The sequence below is a fragment of the Thermobia domestica genome, chromosome 15, assembly GCF_964235325.1.
Source record: "Thermobia domestica chromosome 15, izTheDome1.hap1.1, whole genome shotgun sequence".
NCBI classification, from domain to species: Eukaryota; Metazoa; Arthropoda; class Insecta; order Zygentoma; family Lepismatidae; genus Thermobia; species Thermobia domestica.
Window position 1 is genome coordinate 69,747,949 of NC_137468.1, and position 13,173 is coordinate 69,761,121.

Here is a 13,173-nt window from a genome sequence, read left to right on the forward strand (position 1 = left end):
GTTAAACGAGGGAAGTAGACCAAAGTGTCAGCAGTCATTTCTTGCCAAATAACCCTTTTTCTTATCCACTTTTCTGCAGTCACGCGGTGTTGCAACTCATTGGGATGGAAGTGCAATGCTAACATTCTTTCTCCAATTATTTTTGCACTTTCATCATCTTCCATTATTCGAGGAGGCCTAAATGCATTGTAGATGCTACTTACAATTTTGGCATAGTCTCCTATGTATGGCACTTGAGAATTGGGTATGACGTGGGCTAGTGCTTGAAAAGTTTTTAGTAAACCATTTGAGGCTTCTACTACCCATCTCACTGATGTAACTAATCTCGACTCATTAGCCTCTTGTGTAGTATGTTGACTTTGTTTCTGTAGGAAATGTGGCATCTTTACTATTAGATTCAAGTCTTCCAAAAGATTCACACTGTCTCTGAATCCTCTATCTACGATGATGACATCATCCTCATTAAGCCAACGTCTTAAACCCTCTTCTTGTTGTCGCATATGCGCTGTGATAATAGAGGCATCGTTGTTCTTCCCAAGGGGATGGGTTTCATTTTCACTATGAGCGCTGTGGAGTACTGTGGCCATTTTTACAAATGTTAACGCTTATCCAATCCTACACAACATACCTAAAAACCATTTTCGTACTCCGTTGCGCTATATACGTAATAACTTAGTAAATGTCGAAAAACAACCCCTTTTCAAGGATTTTCTTGCAACAAGCCTCCTTCCACAAATATTTTCCTATAAACCACTCTGCACTGTATGAAAATGCTTATTATTTTTTGACGTTTTATATTTTATAGATTGCTCATATAGGTCAAATTCAGTCCGTACAGCTACTTTAAAAACGACCCCCCGCGGGGGCCGATTATGGCCCTTTTCGCCACCCCTCCTTTAGATAACACATAGTATAAGTGACATAGTATCATGTACGTCATTGTAACACACGTTGCAGGTAAACATGGCAAACCCTATGCTAACCCAGGAAATGAAGAGGCACGCCGTCATCATCTCCTTGGCTGCAGGACACGCCGATTCCAACATAGCTTCTTTTCCTGAAAGTTGCCCGGTCATTCCTCTTCAAATTTCGGAGAGAACTGGAGCCCCAGTGGTGATGTGGAAATCGTTTCCCACAGGAAACGACATTGTCAGAGCTCGGACAGGACCAAGATGCCCGAATTCATCGCTTCCGTCCAAGCTGTTGTCGAAGTGACCCCAGGGAAGTCCATGAGGTACAAAGAAGAAGCAGGTGGACGAGGCCACCATTCGACGTGTAGTGTGTGAAGACCTCTGTTACAAGTCGTACGTGATACGGAGAGGCCAGTTTATCTCCGCGACAACCAGGGAGAATAGAGTGACCCGCGCCAGGCGCCTTTTGTACAAGCTGAAACATCCGGAGTAACCAGAAATTCTCTGGCTCTTCTCGGATGAGAAAATCTGCGCCCAGGATCAGAAGGGGAACCGCAGAAATGATCGGTGGCCGAGTAAAACACTCGAGAAGGTCCCGACCGTCAAGCACACCAAGTTTCCCGCCTCCGTGATGGTTCTGGGGTTCCTGAGGGAGGCGTGATGTCTCCACATTTCTTTTGTCAAAGTGCTAGAGTCAACGCCGTTGCATACACCGATGTGTTGAAGAGGATTGTGTAGCCCTGGATTACTGCTAAGGCAAGTGGCAGGACATATGTGTATCAGCAGGACTTCGCTCCAGCCCATACGGCCCGTTCAACCCAAGAACGGTTGGCCACTAATTTTCAGGACAACGTCACCCCAAACACGTGGCCCCCTTCCCCCAGCTCCCTTGATGTCAACCCTTTGGACTTTTGCGTCTGACGCGTCGTTGAGAGGGTCTCCAATAACCATCCACACAACACCGTTGCGGTTCTCAGGGCAGCCAGTATGGATGCCATGACAAAGATTCCCAGGACCCACCTCATTCATGCCTGTCGACGGTTTCGACACCGTTTAGAGGCTGTTATTGTTGCAGATGTCGGTTTAATTGAATGATATCCTGCATTGGGTCTGTCTTCACGAGTACATAACGTTCAATGGTCATTAAATGCTCTATCTCCGTCTCTGCTCCTTTTTTTCCGCGGACGTTATTTTGTTCTCGTGTAGCTGCCGCACCTTATATATACAAATTTCAGCAACCTTTGTAATTTCTGTGGAATTGGCGTTTGCAAATATATACCTTACAAAATTTCCATTAGTAATAAAATAAATGAAAAGCAAAAGATGTTTCTACACATAGCAGGACATAACAAACCCGAGTTTCTACAAAAAAAATTGTTATAGCATGTCGATCGACACACATGAAATAAGCTTCATCAACTCTGGAGATGCTGGACTCCTTGTCATCGGCACTGGAGACAAGGCATTTCCCAACTGTACCCATCCTCAGTCGGTTGGGTTCAATTTATTGTTTTCCATAGCTGGATCTGAAGGTACACACGATACGAATGTTGGGCAACTACGTCACTTGTAGAAGGTATTGCTGAAAGGTTAAACGTAATGTTGAAAGCTTGTTTGAATATCATGTTTTTGTACCTGCAGTACCCTATATCGTCCAATGTTTGTTGTTGTCCACCACCATACAAATGTAGTAAAAATATTTCTCCTGCTTTGGATATTTACTCTTGGCATCTTCACCCAATGAATTGTTGATTCCCTACTTTTTGACCGGTGAGTACCAGTGTCAATATGAGTATGTAGAGAACTGGTGGGCTCTGTAGAACACAAATATGTTAGTCTTGATGTCGCAAAGTGAGGTGTGTTCAAATAGGAGTCGAAAAGCCGGTCGACGGGAACGACAGTGTTGTGGTCACTTCTCGGGATTACCGTGCACCACTGGAGAGCCTTCCGATGGAGACCTTTGAGTTTATACTCATCGCCTGACTCTGCTGCGTAATTCTATGCCGCACACATCCATAAAACCGCGGAGATCCAGGAGGATTTTCACAAGAAGTGACGAGAACCGGTCCAGAAGCACGGATAGTTTACTTGTCGCGGCGCGTATTTCTGGTGACCGACGGACACCTCGAACAATGTGGGTATGGGGAAAACATGCAGACACGCTAGTTTCCGAATATGCAAACCATAATGTCGCATTTGAAGTTGTCCCAGTGTCAAGGCCAAAAACAGCCAGCGCCGTAACTTAGATTCTTTTCTGGGAGGGGGGCAAGCATTAATAAGCTTATTTGGGTCCCATAGAAAAGTTGATTTTCTAATTATTGGGCCCCCTCTCTCCAACTTTCTCTTAATCTTTATGGGCCCCCCGGAGCCTGTGGACCCTCTCGCACAGCAAGGTCTGCGGTTCCGTCAGTTACTCCCTGGGCCAATTCCATACATGATAAAATTATTAAGGGGACAATATTGATAAATCTCAAAGCCATACGAATAAATATTACTGAAATGGGTCCACGACTCATTTTTGTTCTATTTACCTTTTATGTGCTGTTTTGTTTGTGTAATGTAGCGACCCTATTTGATGCTTCATTTCTAATTTCATGTTCGTATCGTTATGGAGTAAGAAAATTTTATCTCAAAATGGGCCTCCTCAAACGGAGGGGAGCTTCTCTGGGAAGCAGTTGCCCCCCACAAGTTACGGCTCTGCCGATGACATAGGCTCAACTTGAAGAACATTTCGTGATATTTGCCTCATTGAGCAACGTCTATATAACTTGTTTTTGAGTTAAACAAGGAAATCTCGAGTAAGTCATTAAGACACTCACACAAGTTGCTTATATTTTCTTATTTATATTTTGTTTATATTTGTTTGTTTTTGTTATATTTGAATATCTTGTTTATATCTTTCCATGAAACGATTTTGACTAGGTATTAGTTTTGGTGGAAGCTTAAGTGGCGCGGTAGGTGAGTGGTTAGCATATTCAACTTCTATACGGTAGACCCGGGTTCGAATCCCTGCCAGGCTGAAACTTTTTCCAAGTGTTCCTATTTCAATTTCAATTTCAATATATGCTCAGTGTGATAAGCAAGATCTTCTCTTCCCTAGAAAGAAAAAGATGTTGGAATAAGGAGAATTGGAGAAGGTCTCTCAATGAAGACAGTGATTTACAAACTAATTTCCAGCAGTTGTTCTAGATTTGATATTTTCGTCTACTTTCAAGCATTTGCTGATTCATATGTGATCAGTGTTTTTATTTCTTTGAATTACAGTATATAATAAAATAATACATTACATACACAGCAATATTGAGATTAACATATGATGTTCATTGGACAACACACTCTGAATCAGAGAGATTGATCTCAGAATGGAGAAATGTTTCGTGCGTCATCTAGCTACCAACTGCTGTCAGTGCCGAGAAAAGTTACGTGTAAGTTGGGTTGCATCTGTCTAGGCGTTCTCAACTGCAAATGACCTGGACCCCAAGTAATGCAATTAGAGCATTTGTAGAACTTTATACAAGTTAACTCAAACAATGTATACAAATTACATCATTGTAATCTCAGTGATTTTTTTATTGATCTTCTAGTGTTTAATTAATGTCTGAAGGCTGAGCAAATATGGGACTTTTCATCGACAGAAACAAAATTCTCTATGGGTAGAAAGTATACTAATGACTCCTCAATAATCTTGAAATCTGTGTTAATTGTGATATTTTGTTGCCGGAAAATGCATGTTAATGCATACTCTTTAGAAACAAGCTCCAATAAATGTAAGTTGTACTCTGGTATTTTTTAAATTCAAAGAATATGATTAACAGGAAAAAGTAAAATGCAAAATAAGAAACAACCAACTTTGAACACGTTCTACATAAAACGAGAATAAAGTTATTCTAGTATCCTTACTTTCATTACAATATGATGACAAAAAAGAATTATGTACAGTCAGCGACAGTAGAAACTGGAGGTTGGATACATAAGAAATGATAGCTTTTTCCAGTAGCAGAATAGTTTCACTCGATGTCTGATAGTTGGACAACCAACATGACAGCAAATACGTGCCCGAAAACATAACATGCCAGGATATTCCTCCATTTGGAGGAAAAAGTATTACTATCTGAGAGCATCACTTAGAGAAACAACCACGAGATAAATCTGCAGAAAATCCATTCACTTTAAGATCAAAGAGATAGGAATTAATGCAAAGGAAACGAAAAGAATAATACGCATCATGCAGAGACCGAAAAAGTATGGAAAGCTAAACAAAATGAGAAAAGAAGGAAAGAGGGAAAGGAAAGAGCAAAAGACATGGGAATAAATTAAATTTTAACACTTAAGGATAAACAGTGTCCGTCTTTCCTCCTGCCCGCTGTATCCGTCCTGGTTTTTCTCCCTTCATAGGATAAATCTCATTCAGCATCAAACGCGAACTTATTTATAGTGTTTAATTCCTTGAAAAAAGTTAACTCCATCCAGGCCGAGACTCGAACCCCGGACCCTTAGAACGACAGTCAGACGCTGTAACCACTTACCTGCACACGCTATGTCAACTCCGTGCGTTTATAAACCAGCCATTACCCGCGCTGTTATCAAACGTCTTAAATCAGCCAATGTCGGGAGTTACCCCAGTTACACTTGAAGTTTGAATTTTATTTACGGCCTTTAGCCATCTACGGCAACAGGCCCCATGTTTTCATTAAACGCATTTGTTCTGTAGATTAAAATCAAGAATAACTTAATCTATACTCTTACTTACTGTTCTCTCTCTCTCTCTCTCTCTCTCTCTCTATATATATATATATATATATATATATATATATATAGAGAGAGAGAGAGAGAGAGAGAGAGAGACAGAGAGAGGTATATAAAAATCGGATTAATGGGGGTTAAAAGATTGATTTCGTAACCTCGAAATGGGTCTTCAAGACGGTGATCGCACCACTACTGACATCTGGTAGCCGTGTTAGGTAACACACACATTAGAAATAAAGCTTCGAAACGATTAGTTGCACGTTATGCCGTAGATAAGTCGGTAAGGTGTCTGATTGTTGAATAGGCAACTCGAGTTCGAGTCTCGAATACACCAGTTACTTTTTCCTTCAAAATACATTTCTATATTTTTATATATGTTATTAATAATTGCTTTCTTGCATTTTTTGTAAATTATCTTAAATTAGTGAAGGTTCAGTAAAATCAAGAAGGTTAAAATACATATATATGATTTTTTTATCCGTATGTACAGTCCAGAGATGGAGCGGGTCGGGGGGCCAAGGGTCAACAGAACGTGACCCACTGCAACCCCCCACCCACCAGGACCCACTCTGTCTTAACAACGTATTACGACCCACAGACTCATTCTGCTCAGTGCATTGTAGACAGCTTCTGAACACTGGTGAATTTGTCTACTTTCAAGGCATCCTTTTTCTTTTCATTTGTTTCTATTGGCAAAAGAACTTCAGGCAATTTTAAATATTGATATTTGCAACTGTAATAATAGCATTAGAACTTATTTGAGATGCAGCCTGTGATTTCTTAGAGGAGCTAACTACTGGGAAAAATGTTTCAATCATGTGTAATATATGAATTATGATATAAAAAATTGAATGTAACTATGTCTGCATGATCATCATATCCAAATTGCAAGTCAAATGAAATGATTTTTGGTATATACTTAGGCCTCAATCTCAACTAAGAAGTTATCATACATGTATCGGTTTCATTATATTACATATTCTAAGAGGGTCCGAATTTTTGCGAAAATTTTAGTATCTCACAAGCCGTTCAAGTTGGAGAGCTGATATTCAGTATATTAATTCTTTATCTAATATAAATAAAATAAAGAGTTTGTTTGTGTGTTTGTCTGTCTGTCTGTCTGTGTGCGGCCTGGGAACCAGACGAGTGGACCGAGAGCTACCAAATTTTGGTCAGGGGTACCTTGACCTAGGCGCCAGATCAAGACAAAGCCGTTTTCTTTTCAAATTTTGAACCAGAGGGGTCTCAGTGGGGCTTTTACCGGAACCGGCTTGGGAACCAGACAAATAGACCGAGAGTTACCAAATTTTAGTCACAAATACCTTGATCCACGCTCCAGATCAGAGTTAAACGTTTTTCTCAAAATTCGAATTAGGGGGTCTCAGGGGAGCGTTTATCGGGACATGTAAAAGTAGTAGAAAATTTCCGATATTAGTGTCGAATTCATAGTTCTCGCGGTCGCTGAAATTAATAATGAAGCTCCTCTCGCAATAAACTTCCAAATTCACGCTATTCGGCTCCTTGCCAGGGGTCACCGCGGGGGGGGGGAGAAATATCGAAACATATAAAAGTAATCCAAAATGACCAATATTAGTGTCAAGTACATAGTTTTCGCGGTCGCTGAAATCAATTTTGACACTTCCATTAGCAATGAATTGCAAATTTAATAACAAATGTATGCGGACCGGGACTCAGCGGCAACGGGGGGGGGGGGGGGAGAAATACCGAGACATGTAAAAATAGCCCAAAATGTCCGATATTAGTGACAATTCCATAGTTATTGCGCTCGCTGAAATCAATGGTGACACTTCCATTAGCGATGACTTGCAAATTCAGCTACTATTGTATGCGGGCCGCGGGTCAGCGGGTAGGGGATACCGAGACCTGTTAAAATAGCCCAAAATGACCGATATTAGTGTCAAATTCGCGGTCACTAAGATCAATGGTGACAATCTTATTAGCGATTACTCAAAATCAGCTATCATTATATGCGGTCCGGAGTCACCGGGGGATACCGAAACATGTAAAAATAATCCAAAATGACCTATATTAGTGTCAAATCCTTAGTTTTCACGGTCGCTGAGATGAATGCTGATTCTTCCAGAGGCGTTGACTTCTAAATACAACTCCCATCAGCTGGGGACCAGAGACGTTCTTTTTAAATTTCAAACAGGGGTGTCTCAGGGCGCGTTTACAGTGATATGTAAAAGTTGTAGAAAATTACCGATATTTTATCGTTTCGTTGTTCAGTATGTTTACATAGATATTTTATCTGACCCTTGCGAAAAGTGGGTATTTCAGCTAGTCATTAATAAATGCAAGATATAAATTATTAATAATATACAGGGATAAAATTTTTAAAGCTGACGCCCGAAAGGCAAGAAGAAGTGAACCAAAGTGATTGAAATTGTGAACAGAGATTGCAGACGTAAAATGAGGGTACGGGTTTCGTATTTTCATAAAGAAAAACGGTTGGGTGGTGCACGGACCCCTCCAAACCTTTGACCACGAAATATGAAAAGTGTTAGTAACACTAGGTCAAATGTGTAAAGAACATGAAGAATTGCAGGGAAACTTTACGTGTTGACAATACGCAAGAAATAAATGAATACTGGTTTTTATTTTCTGCGGAAAAACGGTTTTAGAGGGCAAAACTATCACCGAAAATTTTGAAAGTTTACGCCCGAAAGGCAAGAAGAAGTGAACCGAAGTGAATGAAATTATGCACAGATATTTTACACACAAAATAAGGGAATACGAATTTCGTATTTTCCTGGAAAAAAAGATGGTTGGGTGGGGCACGGAGTCCTCCAAACATTTGATCACGAAAACATTGTAAGCGTTAAAGGTGCCTCCCGAAATATTATAAAATACTATATATACTGTTTGAGCTTACTGTTGATCTTCCAAATTTGAAAAATCAGATGGATACACTTGTGAAACACGAAAGGTCTTATTTTACATATCCAATATCTACACACAATTTCTTTTGCTTCTGTCCACTCCTTCCGCCACCAGACGCCTCGGTCCACCCAAATTTTTTTCTTTGCAGAAAAATACGAAACACGTATTCCTTTATCTTACTTCTACATAGGGATGCGCTCGAGTCGAGACATGTCTCGAATCTCGACTCGACTCGACTCGAATTCGAGTCGAGATTCGAGTCGAGACACACTTCGTAAAATTCGAGACGAGTCGAGACAAACGTATTTCTCGACTCGAATTTTCGAGTCGAGACACGAGTCGAGTCGAGACGGCTCTTAAAAATCTCGACTCGACTCGAATGTCTCGAAATTTTTTCATAATTTTTAATATTATTTTGAAGAAAGTATTCACTCAGAAACAGCCTTGAAACCAATTCCAGCTTTCATTCCTTCAGAAAGGTACAGAACGCATAAAATTAATAGTTAATCTTTAAAGATCAAGATTTAATTTTCAGCTCAATTCAGTTAATTAGAACTAATAGTTAATGTTGTTGTATTTAGTTGTACTGCAAATATACACTGGCTTACAGTGGTTTTGGTGCCGGGTGTTTCTTAGCTGATTTGAAGTAGAATTGGGACGCTGAATCCAAATATGGCGTTAGTTTTCCCTTAACAGATTTAGTTTTTGAGATATAGGAATTGCAAGACTGACCTGCTACAACGTTGAAAATTGCATAGGTGCTGTTTTACTGTAAGTGAAAAGAAAACTATGACATTTAAATCTGTTATTTGGAACACTTTGAAAATAATGAAAACCATATAAACACAAACATCAAGTACATAATAACTCTGTAACTACATTTTATAATAGTTTTTATGAATAAAAAATCAAATAATTTGTTCAAAACGATCTATTCAACACTTCGGAAGCTTCGTTTTCGTGACATCCTTGAATGTTTCTTTGCACAGTCTCTTTTTAGGTTCCAGCAGTAATCTGCCATCATATGGGCATCCCATCTTCCTTGGTAGCGGTCCTCCATTGTTTTAATATCTTGGTGAAATCTTTCACCTTGTTCTTCACTCAGACTGCCTACGTTGTCTGGGAAACGGTCCAAATGGCTGTGCAGGTAATGAATTTTGATACTCATATTACATCCAAGTTTTTGGAATGCATTAAGCATCTGGTTCACTAGCTCAACATAGTTATCAGCTTTATTATTGCCAAGGAAATTCTTGATAACTTCTACAAATGAGGTCCAAGCTCTACGTTCAGTCTCATTCATGGACTCCACGAAAGCCGGATCTTTCATGAGTTGTCTTATTTGGGGACCATCAAATATTCCAGCTTTTAATTTTTCTGTGCTGATCTGAGGTAGCTTGTTTCCCATGTAAGCAAAGCACGGCCCGTCCTTATTTAGCGCCTTTACAAACTGCTTCATCAAACCGAGCTTGAGATGTAGAGGTGGCAAAATGATTTTGTCGCACTCAACAATAGGCATGTTAATAATATTTTTCTTACCAACAACCATGTCGTCTCTCTGCGGCCACTCTTTTTTTGACCAATTGTTTGCTTTGTCTCTGCTATCCCACAGACATAGAAAACAAGGATATTTTGTGTAGCCACTTTGCTGTCCAAGAAGAAAGTTCACCATCTTTAAATCCACACAAATCACCCACTGATGGTCCTGATATTTAATTTTTTCCATAACCAAAGCAATTGCTTCATATTCTTCTTTCAGTCGTGTTGAATGAGCGATTGGAATTGAGCCATATTTATTGCCATTGTGTAGAAGGACGCATTTTAAACTTCGCTTGGAGCTATCAATAAATAGGCGCCAATCATCTGGATTGTATTCTGGAAGACCCATGTGTTCTAGGAGACCTCTAACATCGTGACAGAATACGAGATTTGTGTCTTCAGTGAAAAATGGTAAAAACTCCTTTTCCCTTGTTCGGTAGAATGTGATTTTAGTTCCTTGTTCTAGTACGTTTTTCTCCTTCAATCTGGAAGCAAGTAATTCAGACGGTTCTTTTGAAAGATTAAGGTCCCTAACTAGATCATTTAGCTCATCTTGATTAAACTGTTGAGGAATTGTTGACATTCCCTCATAATCACTGTCACTTCCATCATCCATGTCACAAGAATGTTCACTACGTTCGTTTTCAGTCTCACAAAGCTCTGGCAAGTGGTGAAACGTTGGGATTGGTATTTCATCGGAATGAACAACTGGACGTCTTGCTGAAGGCAGATCAGGATATGTCCACTTGTTCCGGTTATTTCTATTCATACCCGTAACATTTACCAGGCAGAAATAACAGTCATCAACATGGTTTGTGGGTTCCCTCCAAACCATTGGAACACCAAACTTAAGACTTTTTCTTTTTCCAGTTGTCCACTGTCGCAAGTGTTCAGTACACATTTTACACACAATATGTGGAGCCCACGTTTTATCTTGGTCCCCTAGGCGTACACCAAAATATGCATGATACGCTTTTTTTACAAAGTCACTGATATGTTTTCTATTGTCTTTAAATGTGTACTCACCACATATGTAGCAAAACACATCAGGATGGTTAACACAACTTCTTCGACTTGAACTCATTTTATGTTCAGGTCACTAACACGGATGTTAAATATAAAGCCTTAGTATACGCGATACAAGTTATGATTTCAGGACAAAACTCACATGTTCCAACATGTCACTCCACCTGCAAGACAACAACTACGATCCACTAGCCAAGTAGAATACCAATGCAATCTAGTGGACGTTCCTGGAACTACTATATGACTAGTTTCCGTTTAGTACCGACAGATAGCAGCACTAATGAGAAAAGAGCGCCGTTCTTCCAAATAGAAATCTCTATAGAGCACAGTAGGATTTATTTGAGTTGCAGAGTTTATAAGATCATATTCAAACTTGTTATTACGAGAATATTTGTATTTCTTTTGCTTATTTTGTATACTATTGCAAGAAGCATGCAGAAATAGTGGTTACATCATTTATAATTTACATATTTATTTTGGATTGTAATATTTCTTCCACATACATTGTAACGTAAATAACACTACTGGTACAGTAGCCTGTATCTACCAAAGTAGAGCTGATAGAAAAAAACTGCTTACATTATTGGATTCAGCGCCCCACACATAGTTAAAATCAGCTCTAAAATTTTAGGCACCAAGAAAAATTTTTTTCTGTAGGCCTGTGTAATAATAATATTAATTGATTATCTAGTTTGTATAAAACTATTATCCGTAGTTTAAATCCAGTTTGTATAAAACTATTGCGATAAAGTGAACTTCATAAATTCTCTGAATGAGCAGTTGATAGTCTATAGTAATTTAGCATAGTTATAATTATTGTTTTTATTCCCATGAACGCAATAGGGTTACGTAACTTCTGGATTATTCGCTTGCCCAACTATTTTGAGGCTTTAATATGTTGCAGCATATCAAGAGCTACGGATAATATATAATGAAACATTTGTTGTACATCACATATTGTGATACGAGACTATTTTACATAGTATATCTGATCTAATATAAATAAAATAAAGAGTTTGTTTGTGTGTTTGTCTGTCTGTTTGTGTGCGACCTGGGGACCAGACGAGTGGACCGAGAGTTCCCAAAATTTGGTCACGGGTACCTTGGTCCAGGCCCCAGATCAAGACGAAGCGTTTATTTTTAAATTTCGAACCAGGGGGGTCTCGGAGGGGACGTTTACTGGGACCGACCTGGGGACCAGACAAGTTGACCGAGAGTTACCAAATTTTGGTCACGGATACCTTGATCCAGGTCCCAGTCTAAGGCAAAGCGTTTTTGTCAAAATTGTAACCAGGGGGTCTCAGGGGGGCGTTTACCGAGACATGTAGTAAAAGTAATCCAAATTGATCGACATTAGTGTCAAATCCATAGTTTTCACGGTCGCTGAGATCAATGGTGACACTTCCATCAGCGATGACTTGCAAATTCAGCTACCACTGTATGCGGGCCGGGTGTCAGCGGGTGAGGAATACCGAGACATGTGTAAATAGCCCATATTGATTGATACTAGTGTCAAATTCATAGTTTTCGCGGTCGCTGAAATGAATGGTGATACTTCCACAGGTGTTGACTTCCAAATACCCCCATGCGAAGAATGGGTATAATAAGCTAGTATTACAATAAATGGACTGCTTGGATGCCAAGAACTAGTACAGATAAGTACCTTTCACTTCTGTGAATAGGTATTTTTTAAAAGGATTTTTGTAAACACTAAATTATAAAACAATGAACTACATACAGTAGTTATGGTTTTGGTTCCCAACATAAAAGAAATATGAATTGTTCATGAGATATTGAATTTTAACTTTCACTCCTGGAAAATTTCAATTTTGGAGTTAGGCCACTTGGCATCGAAGCAGTTCACTGTAAGATAAATACATTCCGCACATTTGTAACATAGTTGTTCAGGAGCCTTCGATTTCCATCCTCTCAAATGAAAGCTGAACGATTGCTTGATACATGCTGACTATATATAAGAAATAGTGTATTAAGTTTTCGAGCTTTGGTGCGTATCCGTATTTACACTCTGATATAACTTTAAGTTCAC